Source organism: Loxodonta africana, chromosome 8 (assembly GCF_030014295.1).
Source record: "Loxodonta africana isolate mLoxAfr1 chromosome 8, mLoxAfr1.hap2, whole genome shotgun sequence".
Taxonomy (NCBI): domain Eukaryota; kingdom Metazoa; phylum Chordata; class Mammalia; order Proboscidea; family Elephantidae; genus Loxodonta; species Loxodonta africana.
The window spans coordinates 66899351-66919691 of NC_087349.1; the positions used below are offsets into that span (position 1 = coordinate 66899351).

At 35.1% G+C, this 20341-nt stretch overlaps 1 protein-coding gene across 1 annotated transcript in view; it reads left to right on the forward strand.

The window, feature by feature from the left end:
• The window catches only part of SDHAF3 (succinate dehydrogenase complex assembly factor 3), a 45524-nt gene that overhangs the window by 17191 nt on the left and 7992 nt on the right, over positions 1 to 20341 (forward strand). The gene's annotated exons all lie outside the window — the stretch shown is intronic.

A 20341-nucleotide genomic window follows, 5' to 3' on the forward strand; every position in this document is an offset into this window, starting at 1 on the left:
TAGACTTACGTCTTCTGGTTTTCATGTGGCCAGTGATACTGCAGTAGTTTCCATGTTACATGTTTATTGTCAAGCTTTTTGACATGCTTAATTTTTCATTCAGTATGCACTTTTTCTTTTAGCTTGTTGGTATCAAATGAATTTATTACCAAATAAAAGTATTACTGAACTAAAACTACATGCTAATATATATATTTATACCATACATTAAATGACAAAACCTTTGTAACCTTTGCAAACTCTCTGTATATTCTGTGGCTCAGCCTCTATTTCTCTTAGATACTTCACATGCACCTAACCTATCATTTTCCATGTTTTCTTCTGAGCCTGCTGAATGGCAGCATCATACATTTTATAGGTGAGGCACAGACCAGACCACAGCTAGTTGGTAGGCTAAGTAGCTGGTAGGGACAGTAGAGTCAAATATATATTTGACTTTTCTACTCTAGACAAGTGTCTGAGTGCAGTTGGTTTGTCATCCAGGCCTTGTATGCTGTCTTTGGAAGGAACCTGTTAGTTACATTGTCTCAGGAAAGGAATGGGACAAGAGACTTGACAGCAACTGGTTTTATGGTTGCAGATGATCAGTCTCTAATTGTGGTAATTTGTATCAGTGTTCATTTTGAGTTAGTTGTTTATGGACAGGGAGATTACAGGGAGGGAGTTTCTGTCATCTTGTCATCCTTGCGGCTGCATTATACTGGTGTGTTGTAATGGTTATAGCTACCACATATTAAAAAAAAAAAAAGAACGAAATAATCTTAATGAAATTAATGATGTGTCCTTTAGCAAATGTTTATTGTACACTTACCAGTTCCAGGCTTTGTTTAATATATGGTTTTGGGCCCAAAGAAACTTCAAGGTATAGAGGAAGAGATAAAAAAACTATAGCTCTGATGCAGGGCACTAATATTTGTTGAGTGTCATGAATGGCTATACGCCTCGTAAATATTTAAAGATTTGAAAATGGAAGTTCAGAGTAATATGTTGAAAAATGTGTATTGTTAGAAAGGTATTGTATGGGCAATTGCTTGGTGACTTATTTTGAAGATCTTTCACTTTTTGTGAAATATCTTTTTTAGCGTTTTCATCATAATTTTTTAACAAAATTTCCATAACTGAAATACCATCCCTGCATCTGAAAATGGTTCTCTTTGTGTGTGTGTACATGTGGAGGAATTCAAGCTGTTTCATAGCTGGCCAAAGTTAAAAGCTCAGACCCTATTAAATGTTATTTAAACATTTTTTTTGTTGGACATGTAATGCTGATTTCTGGTAACTAATTTCATTGATTTAAAAAAAAAAATTTTATTGTTCTTTAAGTGAAAGTTTACAAATAAGTCAATCTCTCAAACAAAACCTTATATACACCTTGCTGTTTACTCCTAGTTGCTCTCCCCCTAATGAGACAGCACACTCCTTTTCTCCATCCTGTATTTCTCTGTCCATTCAGCCAGCTTCTGTCCCCCTCGGTCTTCATATCTCCCCTCCAGACAGGAGCTACACACATAGTCTCATGTGTCTGCTTGATCCAAGAAGCTCACCCCTCACCAGTATCATTTTCTGTCTTATAGTCCAGTTCAATCCCTGCCTGAAGAGTTGGCTTTGGGAATGGTTCCTGTTTTGGACTAATAGAAGGTCTGGGGACCATGACCTCTGGGGTCCTTCTAGTCCCAGTCAGAACATTAAGTCTGGTCTTTTTATGAAATTTGAGGTATGTGTCCCACTGCTTTCCTGCTTCTTCAGGGATTCTCTGTTGTGTTCCCTGTCATGGCAGTCATCCGTTGTACCGGGGCACCATCTAGTTCTTTTGGTCTCAGGCTGATGTAGTCTCTGATTTATGTGGCCCATTCTGACTCTTGGGCTCATACTTACCTTGTGTCTTTGGTGTTCGTCATTCTCCTTTGCTCCATGTGGGTTAAGACCAATTGATGCATCTTAAATGGCCACTTGCTAGTGTTTTAAGACCCCAGATGCCACTCTCCAAAATGCGATGCAGAATGTTTTCTTAATAGATTTTATTATGCCAGTTGACCTAGATGTCCCCTGAAACCATGGTCCCAAAACTCCCGTCCCTTCTACGCTGGCTTTTGAAGCATTTGGTTTATTCAGGAAACTTCTTTGCTTTTGGTTTAGTCCAGTTGTGCTGACCTCTCCTGTATTGTGTATTGTCCTTCCCTTCACCTAAATTAGTTGTTGTCTACTATCTAATTAGTGAATCCCCCTCTTCCTCCCTCCCTCCGTCCCTCCCTCCCCCCCCATAACCATCAAAGAATATTTTCTTCTCTGTGTAAACTTTCTTGAGTTCTTATAATAGTGGTCTCATACAATATTTGTCCTTTTGCATCATACCTTCCAGGTTCCTCCATGTTATGAGATGTTTCACAGATTCATCATTGTTCTTTAAGATGCATAGCATTCCGTTGTGTGAATATACCATAATTTATTTATCCATTCATCCATTGATGGGCACCTTGGTTTCATCCATCTTTTTGCTATTGTAAACAGTGCTGCAGTGAACATGAGTGTGTATATATCTGTTTGTGTGATGGCAGTTACTTCTCTAGGATATATTCCAAGGAGTGGGATTGCTGGATCGTATGGTGGTTCTATTTCTGGCTTTTTAAGGAAGTGTCAAATCGATTTCCAAAGTGCTTGTACCATTTTACATTCCCACCAGCAGTGTATAAGTGTTCCAGTCTCTCCACAACCTCTCCAACATTTATTATTTTGTGTTTTTTGGATTAATGCCAGCCTTGTTGGAGTGAGATCGGATCTCATTGTAGTTTTGATTTGCATTTCTCTAATGGCTAATGATCGTGAGAATTTCTTCATGTATCTGTTTTTTTTTTTTTTTATCTGTTAGCTACCTGAATGTCTTCTTTAGTGAAGTGCCTGTTCATATCCTTTGTCCATTTTTTAAATTCAGTTATTTGTCTTTTTGTTGTTGAGTTTTTGCAGTGACATGTAGATTTTAGAGATCAGACGCTGATCAGAAATGCCATAGCTAAAACTTTTTCCCAGTCTGTAGGTAATCTTTTTACTCTTTTGGTGAAGTCTTTGGATGAGCATAGGTGTTTGGCTTTTAGGAGCTCCCAGTTATCTAATTTCTCTTTTGCTGTTTGTACAGTTCTAGTAATGTTTTGTATACTGTTTATGCCATGTATTAGGGCTTCTAGCGTTGTCCCTATTTTTTCTTCCATGATCTTTATCATTTTAGATTTTATATTTAGGTCTTTGATGCATTTGGAGTTGGTTTTTATGCATGGTATGAGGTATGGGTCTTGTTTCATTTTTTTGCGGATGGATATCCAGTTATTTCAGCACCATTTGTTAAAGAGACTGTGTTTTCCCCATTTAACTGGCTTTGGGGCCTTTGTCATATATCATCTGCTCATATGTGGATTACATCTGTATTCTCAATTCCGTTCCACTGGCCTATGTATCTGTTGTTGTACCAGTATCATTGTTTTTTTTTTCCTGACTTTTGAGAGGAAACTTCTTATCAAATCCTGTTTGCATAAAATATTTCTTAATATAATGTCCACTTTATTATTATTAAAGTACTTTTTACATAACTAAGTACAATGAAGAGAAGGAAACCACAAAGTAATTGGAATAGAGAATTTTAACTTAAAGAATTATTTATATAGTATAGGATTAGAGTAGTAAGAGATTGTCAAGGAAGAAGTCAGGAAACTCTAAATGTAAGAAAAACAGATGAAAGGAGAAGCCACTACCCTCAAAATGGAATGCACAAAGAAGACACCTCTACAGGTGAGACCCAGACCTTGTTGGAGAGAGCACAGCTGGCTCACTGGATGGCAGAGAATTTTTTGGTCTCATGCTGGCAGAACTTATAAGAAATGTGCCATCTGGAACTTGTCAGAAAAGCTATATCTAGGGAAGTGTCTCACTGTAGGCACTCCGCAACAAAACCATCTGAGAGGGAGTGAATAGTGAAGCTGCTGGCTGCCAGGCACTGGGGAGGGTGTGAGTGCTATAGGAGCCAGGTGCTGGAGAAAGTCTTTCCTCCTGCAGTGCCTGTCCTGTGCCTTCTGCTGACAAAGCTTAACATTGTGCCAGCTGGCAAAGGGCCCTTTTAAAATAAAAAAGTTAGTACTATGACCCAAACAAGGAGTCCTGGTGGTGTAGTGGTTAAGCGCTTGGCTGCTAACCAAAAGGTCGGCAATTTGAACCCACCAGCTGCTCCTTGGCAGAAAGGTGTGGCAGTCTGCTTCCATAAAGATTACAGCCTTGGAGACCCTGTGGTACAGTTCTATTCTGTCTTATAAGATTTGTGTGAGTCAGAATTGACTTGGTGGCATACAACAACAACAAATGACCAAAATGGTAAAAAAAAAAAAAAAAAAAAGACTGGAAGAAAGTGTCACAAATTTTATGATAAATGGCAATTACAATTTGTTGGAGCAGAGCAAAACAGAATATTATTATGCTAATTAATAATTTATAACCTTTCCATAACCCCTGGCAGCCACTGTTCTGTTCTCCAGCTCTATAATTTTGTTATTTCAGGAAACTTATATAAATGGAATTATATAGTGTGTAACCTTTTGAGCTTTGCATTCTTACTGAGCATAACTCCCTTGAGGTTCATCCACATTGTTTTGTGTATCAACAGTTTGTTAATTTTTATTGCTCAGTAGTGTTCCATGGTATGGCTGTGGCAGTTTAATCATCCATCCATTGAAGGACGTTTGGTAAATTTCCAGTTTTGGGCTTTTATGAATAAGCTGCTGTGAACAGTTATATACAAGTTCTTATATGAAAATAAGCCTTCATTTTTCTGGGGTAAATGCCCAAGAGTAAAATTACTGGGCTGTATGATAAGTCCAAAGGAGCCCTGGAGGCTCCATTGAAGAAAAACCTGGCAATCTATTTCCATAAAGATTACCCCAAGAAAACCCTATGGGACAGTTCTACGCTGTCACATGGGGTTGCCACGAGTCAGAATCGACTCAGTGGCACCCAAGAACAATTTTAACAGCATGTTAAGTCCTTTTGAAAGGAACTGCCACACTATATTTCAGAGTGGCTGTACCATTTTACATTTCAGCCTGCATGTATGATTGATCTAACATTTGTTATTGTCACTATTTTTTAGTAATTCGGATAGGTATGTAGTGATATCTCGTTGTAGTTTTAATTTGCATTTCCCTAATGGCTAATGATGGTGAACATTTTTTCATGTGCTTATTTATGATATGTATGTCTTTGGTGAAATGTCTGTTTGTGTCTCTTGCCCATTTTCTAATTGGATTTTTTTTTCCTACTGACTTTTGAGAGCTTTCCAGCCTTCCTTAATTTATTTATAAATTTGTAAATAATTTATTTATAAATTATTCCTTAATTTATTTCTTCCCGCACAGTATTCTTGTTATGATAATCCCCTTCTGTTTTCTAACAAACGAGGCTGAGCATATACTGACTTCTAAATTCTAGGTAGAATCTGGATATTTTTGTGGAAGTCCCAGCCAGTGTTAGATTACCTGTCTTTTAGATGGTAGGTTAACTGGAAGAACACTTCTAGAAGGCTGACATTTATATTCTTTTTTTTTTTTTTTAGGAATATGGAATTTGAGTGCTTTCACTCTTTTACCTTTTTTTATCTTTGTTTTTTTCATCTTACAAACACTTAGTTTCTCCAAGTTTATGAGTAATTCTTTGAAATGAGAAGATAGATGAGGCATAATACTAAAAAACAAAAAAAAAAATTAGAAGATAATATGGACCAGGATGACTGTAAGGAAACCTAGTGTATAGAATATTAACTTAAACTTAGATTAATTAGAGCTAATTATTTTATTTCTAAGGGTATTTTTAATTTAAAAAATTTAGGAATAAACCCTTTTATTCTGTCATTCATTTAAAATAATTCAACTTCTAAAGATTTGATTCTTGTAACTTTTTCAAAGATCAAAGACTACAGCTTTCAGTATTAATTACACCTCAACATAAAAAAAAAAACAAAAATTCTCACAACTGAACCAATAAGCAACATCATGATAAACAGAGGAAAAATTGAAGTTGTCGAGGATTTCACTTTACTTGGATCCACAATCAACGGCCAGCAACAGTCAAGAAATCAAAAGATGCATTATGTTGGGTAAATCTGCTGTAAAAGACCTCTTTAAAGTGTTAAAAAGCAAAGATGTTACTTTGAGCACTAAGGTGTTCCTGACCCAATCTATAGTGTTTTCAGTCACCTCATATACTCGCAAAGGCTGGGCAATGACTAAAGAAGAAGAATTGATGCTTTTGAATTAAGGTGTTGGCAAAGAATATTTGAATATACGTACCATAGACTGTCAGAAAAACAAGTTAAGTCTGTCTTGGAAGAATACAGCCAGAGTGCACCTTGGACGTGAGGACGACAAGACTTCGTCTCACATACTTTGGACATGTTATCAGCAGCGACCAGTCCCTGAAGAAGGACATCATGCTTGGTAGAGGATCAGTGAAAAAGAGGAAAACCCTCAGCAAGATGGATTGACACAGTGGCTGCAACAATGGGCTCAAACAGCAGTGATTGTGAGGCTGGTGCAGGGCTGGGCAGTGTTTCGTTCTGTTACGTATAGGGTTGCTCTGAGTCGGGGAACTGACTTGATGGCACCAAACAACAACACAGCTTTTTCAAAATTGTTATAAAGTTAGACAAATATCTTCAGGAATTCTTGAGAGATTCCTGTTGTTAAGAGATTTCAGTTAATAGATTTTTTATAAAGCAATACTTCCAAATATTACTACTTTTTGTATATGTAGTGGTCAATGATGTACTTTTTTGGGGGATTACATTGGTATCTATAATGTTTTTAAGGAAAACATGTACATAACTGACTCGACGGCACTAACAACAGTTTTACATTTACTTATCTTAACATTTATGTGTTATCTATAATAGACAATTGAATCCACATTAATTAAATAATACTAAATGCCAAATCTCTCAATAAGAGAAGTCAATTGCCCAATGCTGTAAGTGCATTTTGATGCTACTGTAAGGTGAAGAGGAGCCCCGGTGGCATAGTTGTTAAGTGCTCTCGGCTCCTAACCAAAAAGTCCGGCGTTCAAATTCACCAGCTCTTCCTTGGAAGCCGTTTGGGGCAGTTCTGCTCTGTCCTGTGGGGTCACTATGAGTTGGAATCGACTTGACAGCAATGGGTTTGGTTTTCATTTGGTAAGGTGAAGAAATACATGATAGTTTTTAGGATAGCATATGGCAACATGCTCAAGGAAGTTAATATTTTATACCTATTTGACATTTTTTGTGATACAGCTTCCTAAATCCAGGTTATTTTTTGCTATATATGTTTTGGAGCATTTTGTGAAGCTATTGTTAATTTATTTGTTTAAAAATATGCATTCGAAGTTCAGGTTTAGGGGGTTTAGGGCTTTGGCTATTCCAGTTCAACTTTAAACTGTTAGCTATGGCATGCTTTTCCGTGTGTTACTTTTCCCTCCCATTATTTCAAATGACTCTTTTTATTATTCAGAGCTATTCTTTTATCGTATATTTCTCATCTGAGGCATTATCATTCAGAAGAATAATCTCATGGATTTGAATATGATTTGAATAGATTTATGTTGACGATGTTGCTCTTCATTTTTAGTTTGAAACTGGTCCATAATTATTTTTTCAGAGTTACTGTTACCAGTGTGAATGCTAGTGTTCTTTGACTCAGGCGAAACTCATAAAATACAGTCTAGGAAAGTTAAATTTGAGTATATGTAATCCCATTTACCTAGTGATTTGTATTATGAATTTAAGACTTGGTGGGGGGTGGCCAGCATATGCTACTCAAAATAATTTGTTAAAAACACACATACACACACGTGCATGTGTGCACACATAAACAGCCTGAGGCTATTTTTATGTTTTTCTTAGTATTTCAGCAATATAAAGAAAATATACTTGCTGAGAGCAAGTATAGAGAACATAGCATAAAGAAAAGTCACTCATTTTTCTTTAGACAATGTTATAGATTGAATTGTGTCCTCCCAAAATGTGTGTCAACTTGGCTAGGCCATGATTCCCAGTATTGTGTGATTGTCCTCCATTTTGTGATCTGATGCAGTTATCCTATGTGTTATAAATCCTAACCTCTATGATGTTAATGAGGCAGGATCAGAGGCAGTTATGTTAATGAAGCAGGGCACAATCTCCAGGATTAGGTTGTATTTTGAGTCAGTTCCTTTGGAGATATAAAAGAAGCGAGCAGAGAGGAAAGGGATTTCCTATCACCAAAAAAAGGAGCCGAGAGTGGAGCATATCCTTTGTACCCGGGGTCCCTGTGCTGAAAAACTCCTACAACTCAGGTAACATCAATGCCAGGACCTTCCTCCAGAGCCAACAGAGAGAGAAAGCCTTCCCCTGGAGCTGGCACCCTGAATTTGGACCTCTAGCCTCTTAGACTGTGAGAGAATAAATTTCCGTTTGTTAGAGCCACCCACTTGTGGTATCTCTGTTATAGAAGCACGAGATAACTAAGGCAGACAAGTTCATCATTATTTGCTATGGAAGAACAAGTTCTATTGCAAAAGCATGCATATCTTCTAGGTTCCTTAGATTCCAGGTATGTATTAATCATGGAACTAATGCCAGCCTCTATAACAACCCAAAGTCTTAGTGGCTTAATACAATGAAAATTTACATCTTATTCTTGGAAAGAGTAGTGTAGATGTTCCTGTTCAGGTAGTTCTCCTGGAGGAATCTCCTCTAAACATTGATGCTGAAACCTAAACTCCTTCACTGCTTTAAGCATGTGGCCAACAAGGTGGCCTCAAAAGGGGAAGAAAGAGTATGGGGAGATTGCACTAGCGATCTTATGATCAGGGCTGCAAGTGATGTATATCACTTCCACTCAGTTTTTATTAGCAGAGCTGGGTCACATGGGCCCAATCTGACTGCAGGGGACACTGGGAAATACAGTTTAGCTGTTTTCTCAAGAGGAAAAAGAAACTTTTGTGAGTACTAAACATTTGCCTCTGCTATAATTTCTAGAATTTGAAGAAACTTTTAGAAATAATTTTAATCTAAAACAAAAAGAAATACAGCAGAAATGCAGACTGAACATATATGAGTGCGTTTACTTAAATACTGGTTGAATACACTTGAAAATTCTTGCAGGTTTAGTACTATCTGAGAAGGTGGCTTACTTTTATGATTTGAAGTTGAAATTTCTGTAATTATAAGATAGATACATTCTTGGTATATAAAACATTTTTGCAAGTCTTAAATGAAATTTATCTTACTGTTCTGAAGGTTTTTCATGTCTTGGAAATAGTGTTATACAATAATGCTGCTTTAAAAGGCAATAGTTATACAGCCTCAAAACTGTGGTCAGTGTGTATAGCACCTGTGTACTTTCCCGTTGAGTCTATTTTTACTTTATATGTTATCAGGATGAAGCATAAAATTTATGATTTATACTTTCACTTAATTGTAATTACCTCATTTATAAATACTTAGTCAATGTGTATGTGTGGTTTTTTTTAATTTAAATGAATACATGCTTATGACTGAGAATATGGAAAATGTGGTAGAAAAGAAAATTTAGAGAGGCAACTTGTTAACATTTTCATGTATGCCTTATGTTATTTGTATACACAGATAGCCACGGTCTGCAACTGGGATCCTTCTGAAGTATTGCTTATATCTCATTTTTTCCCTTTAACATTATAGCATGTAGATGTTTTTCATATCGTTAAATATTTGTCTATGTATGTTTTCTAATATTTCATAGTATTTCCTGTGAACTTTCTATGTTTTAACATATTTCCGAACAATTAGGCTGTTGTAGTTTTTGCTTTTAACCCTGTGGCTTTTTCTGTTTTATAAATCTTTTAGAGGTGAATTGATATGGTAAGGCTTTTGATTCATACTGCAAATTCTCTTACAAAATATTGTACCAATTTATAGCCTGCCATCAGTGTGAGAATGTGCTTTTGCCAGCCTTAATTACAGTAAAACAACATGTATGTTTTAATATAAATGTATTGCTTTATATTTATAAGGTAAATATAAATTATATATATATATTATTAAATATATCAAAAATTCCAATGTACTTGCCAATTTTCAGGGTGAGATACCAGATTATCTGGAAATGTTAAACATTAAATTTCAAAAGTAGTATATTTTATAAATGTAATATAGACTGAATTTTTTCCTCTTGAGAATTTCAAAATAATTTCTCTCTAGTGACTTGAATGTTGTTTCTCTTTTGAAAATCAATCCATAATTAGACTGAAAAAGGAAGAATATAATCATGGAAGCTTTAATTGCTTCCTAAGTGTATCTTGTTGAAGTAATAAGATTCTTTTAAATTGGAATAGGAGGATGGCACACTATAGAATATGTTATTGAAAGTAGAAACACCAAAAGCCTTTATTTCCCTTAGTGTATTGATTTAGGTAATGTTAACCATTTTTATATTTACTATTGAAGTTTAGAAATTTTAAGGAAATTCTATTTAGAGTTGAATATTCAGTTTTGTGGATATGTATTCTTTAAAATATTCTTGTCCTATTATTGCATGAGGATTAGTATAAAAACTTATCTATGTGCACTGGAGATTATACACATGCCTTGGAACCTGGGCTTGTTAACAGGTCACTACGTTTTCATACTCTCTTTAATATGAGTTTACAAAACTAGAGAATGAGAAAATGAGGATTAATGCATCCTGCAGGTAGAATACTCTTTTACTCAGTAGGACAGACTCTGTCTCAGAATGGCAGGTAAATCCGGCCTACTCAGTCACTGTTTCATTCTTGCAGCCTATGGTGACTAAGATTTTTATAGTAACTGCAGTGGTTCTGTTCTCCACTTTTTTAAAACTGTAGATTAGCAGGTCGCTATGAGTTGGAATCGACTCGACAGCAGTGGGTAAAGCAGATCTGAAAACTTTGGAATAGATCCTACAGCCCAGTTCAGCTGAATAGATTGTATACTAAATTTAACACTGTGTGACCTGTCTTTTCATTACTATGGTAATTAAGAATTGTTTGTTAGAGAAAGTGATAATTTTTAAATTGTACACAGGAAATTTTATAGTTTTAAACTGTATGTAAGAGCCTTTTAAAGATAGGCTGCTAATGGTGTTTGAGAAGTTATTATATTTAAAAAGAATGAATATTTTGCATTTCTAACAAATTCCCAGATGATGCTGTTGCTGACTCTTTTTTGTCGTAGAGATGTAAGACGGAGATACGAAGGCAACAGGAAAACCAGAAGGAAGGCTTCACTTTAAAAAATAAAAGCAGTTTGGAAATGTAAGAGTCATTAGGGAATAGAGCCATGGAAAAATTAGATCTAGTTCAGGAACTCCTGCTCTACCTGCCAGAAAGACATAAACATCAAACATTCTTTTTATGTTTTCCAAATTTTAAGTTTACAAAGTTTCAAAAGCCAGGTAGTTCCAAGCATTTATAATAAAAACATCATTGCCCTAACCCTTCACTCCTTCTTCCTGTATTTTTGCTTCCCAGAGGCAATCAATTTTAATTCCTAAGTCTTAAGTCACATATCAGATATTCATATGGTAAATAAAAAATAAACACACAAAATGCCTTTAGTGTATTCATATTACCTGAAATGAAGCAAAATAGATTTGTGAGCATCTGGTTGAAAGTACAGAAAAGGGTACATAAAGTACAGAAAAGGACGTAAAATTTCTAGCATGCAAATAAGTAGAATAAATTATTATGGTTTAATATATGTCACCTGAGAAGTATACCTATTGGTAACGTGACACTAGTGTTACTTTCTATTCTTATTTGTATCCTCCTGTTAATGTGATGAATTTTAAGTTTTCGGGAGCTAAGAAATAGTATGGGTTATTATTTGATGACATTTTATGCTATAAAAATGGACAATTTATCACGAGTGGCTTGAAAATTATAAAGTCTGGTCAAAGAGAGCCAAGAAACCAAATTTATTATCATATTGTCAACATAGATACCTTTTTTCTATAATATAAAATGTTCCATATTAATGATTTGGACAACTCTGCTTTAAATCCCCAAAGTGTTTTTAAATTTAGTTATTGTGATTCAGGTAACTTTCAGTTTTCATGTTGAGGGGTATTTTTGTTCTTGCCCCTTGCAGAGGCAAAGCATTTTTAATCAGTTCTTTGGGGAAAGATAATTCAGAGATGTCAGTTCTCTGGGGAAAGTTTAAAAGCTCGAAACTTAAATCTGTTGGTTCAATGTTGCTAAATAGAATCTTAGAATAATTGAATAATTTGGGGAGAAAGGCAACAATTTCCTTTTAGACCTAGTAGTTGTTCTTCTCTTTAGGAATTTATATTGAAGGAGTAAAAATAATGTAATTTGTTAAAGCTCTGAAAATTTATTGTCATTTTAGCTTTCTAGGAAATTGTGAGCAGGGCATCAAAATATGTGACTATCTTTGTAGGGAATTTATAATATGATTTATGTAATTCATAAGAAAGGCTTCTTCAGACTGACTCTTATTACAGTAGGTGAAAAAATTGTTACATTTTTATGATTTAATCTGAAATTTTTTACGCTACCAAGGGAACTCGTTGTAGTTAAAATATAAAATAAAATAAATTTCAGGTTTTAATGGGACATATATATAGCTAGGTATTTTCTTGAATTGAACTCTTTATATGGTTAGTTGATGAGAACTTTAAAAAAGGTATGTTCATAAAGTGTTTTAAACTATTTGGTGTAACTGTTAAAGGGGGCATATGAGAAATTTTTTCTAATTATGAATATTCTTTAAACAACTAATTATCCTTTTTAATATAGTATGAGAGTTTAGATTTTCATGTTGTGATTTCTTACAATAAAAATGTTTCCCTCTGTATATTTGAGCTTCTTAGTTTTTGTTCTAAAGAACAAAGAAGGGTAAATAGTAGATATGTTATTAAACAAAATAATGAGGACTTGAGTTTTCTTTTGTTAATCTTTATGGCAAATTTAATTCATTTTAATAGGCAAATTAATTTGGTCTCTATTGTGAGGACAGTCATAAAAAAACAGCTATAACATCTCCGATTCCAAAATTTCTCCTATAACTTTTCTTCCGGCCATTAATTAGGTAATATTCATTATAAAAGATCACAACAGTACAAAGCTGAAAGGTGTTTAGAACAAAATGTGAAATATTATATGCCCAAATTTTGTGGGCATCATTTCTATTTACATGTCTAAATATGTAAATATTCTATTACATATATAAATTTATACATATCTTAAAGCCTAAACAAATGTCATGATATTTACATAATTTTCTACGAGTTACTTTTTTCACTTTTTTGGAAGAATTTTTTATGTCAGTATATGATGTTTGACTTTATTTTTTTTTAACTGTTGCACTGTATTCTGTAGTATAGAAGTATCAGTTACTTTAACCAATCCTTATACCTCTTTCTGTATGCCTGAGTATTTCTTTAAGATATGAGTGGGTCCAGTAGCTTTTCTGCCCTATTATTTCTGTTATTCACACTTAAGAGTCTCAACTCTGAAATCCATAGATTTATTTTCTTGATTCTTAGCTCTCTATGACTCTCCCAGCATCCTATGTTCAAATCCCATTCTGTTTTCTTCATTGCACATTCTTCCTATTGGCATCTTAAAAATTTTGACCCAGATTTATTCACAACAATCAGTCTCAATTTTTACATTACATTTGTAGAGGAATTTTATTCCATTTTGTTTCCAGCCCTCAGGGCAAGTAGCACAAATCCAGTGATTAACATTATGAATACAAATGCTAATTTAATGGTACACAAAGTGAATTAAAGTCCACCAACAGTGTGCTGAAGTGACAGTTCTGGGAAATCCTATTCTTTTGGTGAGGAAATTGCTCTGAGACCACTTCCGTAAATTATGTTTAGATTTTTAAAAATGTGTGTGGCTTAAGACATTATTGTAATTCCGGAGTCTTTAAGATATATTTCCAGAAACAGGAAGAAGAAAAACTGCTGCTAAGTCTAGGTTTTCTTCATTAAAGACCCTTAGTGTGTTCTCTAAGGAATACTTACTAGAGAGGAAGGGGAAGCCTAGAAAAACAGCTAATTGGGAGCAGGAGAGAATGAGAATCAAACAAGATTAATTAAGCACTATTTTTTTTTTTTTTTTTTATGAGGGATAAAAATTTCTTACTCAGGTAATCATAGTGACCTCATTGGAATACAAAAATCTCAAGATTGTGAAAAGACACCCTCATACTAAACTAGTTTTCATTGAACCCTGATCTATAAGAAAAAAAAAAATTGAAGAGTATTTAGAAGCTGAGATGGCAAAGCACAGACAGATGAATCTGAATACAGCTTTTTTTTTCCTTTGCTGATTTGCAAAAGTTAATTTAAATTTAGCAATGAAGATGCTTGGTATTCCCTGATGCATTGAAACAAAAAGAATTGAGAACTATATGATTTTCAGTTTGATAAGTTCAAGCAGTATGAGAAGGATTCTCCCTCTAGAGTTACAGGCTTGTGGTTAGACTAGGCCAAGGTAGCTTTCTAGTACCTGGGAAGCTTTAAATTTAAAACCCATAGTTGAAATTTAGAAGCGATTGAAATAGTTTTAGTTGAATGATATTTAACACCCCCCCGCAAAAAAATGGTTAATTGTGTTTGTTTAAAATTGCTTCTAATTTTTTTTAAGTTACAAGGGGTGTGTGTGTATTTTTTTTTAGTTATGAAAAAAATTTCAGGCATACAAATGTAGAGAGAATACAATGAACCCTCATGTACCCATCATCAGTGTCAACATTTATCAACTCCTGGCCAATCTTGTTTCATTTGTACCTCCACCTACTTCTCCCCTTCCAAAACCAGACCAAACTTGTTGCTGTCAAGTTGATTGCAACTCATAGTGACGCTGTAGAACAGAGCGGAACTGGTCCTTAGGGAGTCCAAGGCTGTAATCTTTATGGAATCTGACTGCCACATCTCCCTCGGAGTGGCTGGTGTGTTTCAGTCGCCGGCCTTTTGATTAGCTACCAAACACTTAACTGCACCATCAGGGTTCCTTCTTCTCCTCCTACCTCAATTATTTTAAAACAAATCACAAATGTATAATTTTATTTACAAATGTTTTAGTGTCTGTAAAAGAGACTTTTTTTCCAGTCATGACCGTAATACCAAAAAAATTACAAGCAATTCTTAATATCATCAAATATCCAATCGGTTTTTAGTTTCTTAGTTCTCTCTCTTTTTCTCTCTATTGTGTTAAAATATACATGGAGTTTCTGGGTGGTGAAAACAGTTAACACACTCACCTGCTAACTGAAATGTTGGAAATTCAAATCTATCCACAAGGGCCACCGAAGAAAGTCCTAATGATCTACTTTTGAAAAAAATCAGCCATTGAAAACCCGATGGAGCACAGTTCTGCTCTGACACACATGTGATTATCATGAGTTGGAGTTAACTTGACAGCACCTTTTTTGTTTGTTTGTTTAAAATACAGCCAACATGAAATTTACCATTTCAACCATTTTCAAGTGTCCAATCCAGTGTCGTCATTCACACAGTGCTATGCAACCATCACTATTATTTATTTCCAAAACTTTTGCATCATCCCAAACAAGCTGTGTACTCATTAAGTAATAACTAACCATTCCTTCCTCCTGCCAGCCTATGGTAACCACTGATCTACTTCTGTCTCTGTGTGTTTGTCTTTTCTAGATATTTCATACAAATGGGATCATATAATATTTGTCCTTTTGTATCTGACTTACTTCATTTAGCATAATGTTTTCAAGGCTCATCCATGTCATAGCATGTATTCGAACTTCATTCGTTTTTATGGCTGAATAATATTCTATTACATGTATATACCAGGAGCCCTGGTAGCACAGTGGTTAAAGCACTTGGCTGCTAACTGAAAGGTTGACAGTTCGAAACCACCAGCAGCTCCACAGGAGAAAGATGTGGCACTCTGCTTCTGTAAAGATTTACAGCCTTGTAACCCCTATGGGGGCAGTTCTACTGTGTCCTGTAGGGTGTCTCTGAGTCAGAATTGACCTGAGGGCAGTGGGTTTTGGGTAGGTATATGCCACATTTTGTTTATCTACTCATCAGTTGATGGGCATTTGGGTGGTTTCCACCTTTTGGCTGTTGTGAATAATGTAACAGTAAATATTGGTATACAAATATCTGTTTGAGTCCCTACTTTAAATTCTTTGGGGGCTGTTTTAGACATCTAGTGCTGCCATAATAGAAATGACACAAGTGGATGGCTTTAACAAAGAGAAATTTATTTTCTTACAGTCTGGTAGGTTACATGTCCAAATTCAGGGCATCAGCTCCAGGGGGAGGCTTTCTCTCTTTGTTGGCTCTGGAGGAAGGTCCTTGTCCTCAATCTTCCCGGGGTTGAGGAGTTTCTCGGACGCAAGGACCCCGTGTCCAAAGGGTATGCTCTGTTCCTGGTGCTGCTTTTTTGGTGGTATGATGTCCCCAACTCTCTGCTTGCTTCCTTTTCCTTTTTATCTTCTTGAGAGATAAAAGGTGGTGCAGGACACAGCCCAGGGAAACTTCCTCCACATTGGATCAGGGAGGTGACCTGAGTAAGGGTGGTGTTACAATCCCACCCTAATCCTTTTGAACATAAAATTACAATCACAAAATAGAGGACAACCACAGAATACTGGGAATCATGACCTAACCAAGTTGATACACACATTCTGGGGAAGACATAATTCAATCCATGACAGGGGCGTATACCCAGGAGTAGAATTGCTGGATGATATGGTAATTCTCTAACTGCCAAACTGTTCTCCATAGTGGCTGCACCTTTTTACATTCCTCCCAGCAATGTATGAGAATTTCAGTTTCTTCACATTGTTGCCAACATTTTTTTTTTTTTTTTTATAATAGTCATCCTAAAAAATCCTAAAAAAAAAAAAATCCCAGTGCTGTCGAGTCGTGTGTGAAATGATACGCCATTTTGGTTTTGATTTTTATGAGTCGGAATTGACTGGACAGCAATGGGGTTAATTACTAATGACACTGAGAATCTTTTCATGTGCTTATTGGCTATTTGCATATCTTCTTTGGGAAAATGTCTATTCAAGTCCTTTGTGCATTTTTTAATTAGGTTGTTTGCCTTTTTGTTGAGTTATAGGTGTTCTTTCATATTGTGGATATTAAGCTGTTATCACATATGTGATTTCCAAATATTTTTTCCCATTCTGTAGGTTGTCTTTTCACTTTTTAGGTAATGTCCTTTGATGCAGAAAAGTTTTGTTTTAATTTCATGAAGCTCAATTTATCCCATTAAGGGAATTATCCCTATGTTTTCTTCTAAGAGTTTTATGACTCTGGCTCTTATAGTTAGGTTGTTGATTAATTTTGAGTTAATTTTTATATATGGTGTGAAGCAGTTGCTTGATTTGTGGAGGAAGCACTGTGCAGCCTCTTTGGTTCAAGAGATCAATTATGAGCGTCTTCTGACTTTAGGAAAATTCTGGGCTAACTTTGTTCGTAGATGCCAGCCTGATCAGAGCCTGAAACCAAAGGATGCTGGAGCTCATGTGCTGTATTTTTCTACTCTGAGTCTCCTTGTCCCCTTCCTCTAAGTAGATTTCTTGGAAGAGTGACCTCGTCAGAAAAATGCATATTTTATTGCTGTTTTTTCCTGTATTTGGGCATCCCCAAGTTACTGTCCTGAAGTTTATATATATATACACACACACACACATATGTCTGTATATTTGCCATTCTTCTTGCCAGTTGAAAGTGCAAGAGCAAAGACTAGTAGACAACAGATGGTAGTGGTAGGGGAGGGTTTTTTTTTGTTTCCTTTTTGTGACAGTCTTTTTACCTAAAGTGTTCATTGATAATGCATCACACTATATGTGAAATGTATTTCTAGTTTCCCCAAGAAACATGAGTTATTTAAGATAGGCATTAGTTTGTTGTCTTCGTTTCATAAATTATACCCTAAAGAGAAATGCTCTCTGAGATCATACATATTTAAAACTATAAGACTTTTTAAAATTATGAAAGTTTTCAAAATACAGGAAAGAAGAAAATGACAGTTATGTACCCACCATCAAGCTTTAACAAATGTTGATATTTTGTGGTGTTTGCTTTATTGCTTTTAAAAATAAGTGACGTATTACCGGTGCAACTGAAGCTCTATCCCAGCCTTTTCCCATTCTTCCTCCTCAGAGGTAATCCCTATCCGGAGTGTCCTTGATGTCTGTTATTTCCATGGTTGCTTTTATGTATTTTGTATATATGTGTGTATTCATAAATAATATGTATGATTTTCTGTTTTTAAAATCTATAAAAATGGTTATAGTATTCATAAACTTTTTCAAAATTTTTGGTTTATTGTTTCTTTTAGCAATTTGACTGTAATGTGCCTAAATGTGGTTTTATTTTGTATTTATCCTGCTTGGAGCTTGCTGAACTTCTCGAATCTGTATGTTTATTTTTCAGATGTTTGTTTTTCAGGTATTTTTTTTTATTCAATTCTCTTCTGGAATTCCAATTAGACATATGTTAGCTCTTTTGATATTGTCCTGTAGATCATTGAGATTTTATTCATTTGTTAATAGTTTTTGTCTTTTTTCAGATTGCCTAATTTTTGTTAACTTATTTTCAAGTTCACATTTTCTTTCTTTATCTCTGATCTACTACTAAGCCTACTCAATGAGTTTTGTTTTGTTTTTTTTTTTAATTCAGATACTGCATTTTTTGAGTTCTAAAGTTTTTACCTGAGTCTTGTAGTTTCTTATTCTCTGCTGAGATTTCTCATCTTTTCATTCGCTATGACCGTATTTGCCTTTACATATTTGAGCTTATTTATAATAAACCAACCCACTGCTGTCGAGTCGATTCCTTTATAATAAAAAAAATAGCTGCTTTAAAATGCTTTTTTGCTAATTCTAATGTCTGAATCATCTCAGGATTGGTCTCCATCGATTGCCTTTTCTCTTGGCTGTGGGTTACAATTTTCTGTTTCTTCATGTTTCTCATAATTTTGGATTTTTTTTCCCCAGACACTATGAATGATACATTGCAGAGACTCTTTCAGCACCAACTGGGATCTTCCTCAGACAGAAGTTGTAAAAATAGGAGTATCACCCAGTGTCCTCTTCTGTTCTCTTCTTCAAAGTGTCAACTCCTTTAATTTCTTCCTGACTTTGTTTGTCCTCACGTGCCTTTGGATTGTTATTTTTATCACACTTTGTCCAGAGTTTATAATGTTATCTGCAAGAGGGTTGGTCTGATAAAAGCTACTTCACCATTAATGGAAGCTTAACTCTCTGCATAACTTTTTTAAACCTGCTTTTTTGATTCTGTTTTGGAGATTCATCCATGTGGACACAGAGACATTTAGTTCATTTGCTGTTAGTTCTGTATAATCCTAAACCACAGTGTATTTGTCCTTTCTCTTATTGAAGCATAATTAGATTGTTTCTAATTTTTTGCTTTAAAAAGCAGTGCAACAATAAACATCCTTGAGTATGCTCCTTGTACACATATTTGAAAGTTTCTCTATAGGGCAGTGGTTCTCAAATAGGGGTGAGTTTGCCTTCTAGAGGTCATTTGACAATGTTTATAAATATTTTGCATTGTCAAGACTGGGATGGGGGGTGCTACCCACATTTAGCATGAAGAGGCCAGGATGCTGCCAAACATCCTACAGTGCAAGTACAAACCCCTACTCCACTCCTACCTCCAATAAAGAATTATACGAATTATCTAAAATGTCAGTAGTACCAGCGTTGATAAAACCTGTTCTGGGACATATACCTAGAAGTAAAGTTAGCTTAAGGTGTGTGTAATGTTTTTGTTTTGTTATTAAAAGAATTTCTATAAAATACGAAGAAAATATTTTCATTAGAAGTAAAAGGGTTGGAATGTCTGAAATTAAAATGGAAGCTTCTCTTTGGTGACACTGGTAATCCAGCAATTATAAGCAATTTAGATAAACCAGATTGAGTAGCAAGATCATTCAGAGTTAACCAAGCCATTCACTTACCCAGAGTTTGCATATAATCTTCCAGTAGATGAACTGAAATAGATTGGTACTTCCTGCCTGGTTAATTTTAGAGAGAGTCTGTTTAAAAAGTTGACACTTATGCAGACAATAATAGTTGGAATATTTTGCTGAAGATGCTGACCGAATGAGAGAAAAATTACAGCATGAAAAAGAGCTTTTCCTTGGCAGAAGTGGTGGTTAAATTTTGAAAGTTTAACGGTTTTAAAAAGTTTCTTTCTCTCTGGTGTGATGTAAATTAGATTTTTAATTGAAGACAGAGTAATGAACTTAATTCTGAGACCCACTTTTAAGCCTATAAGACTTACAGTCTCCTTTGAAAATAGAT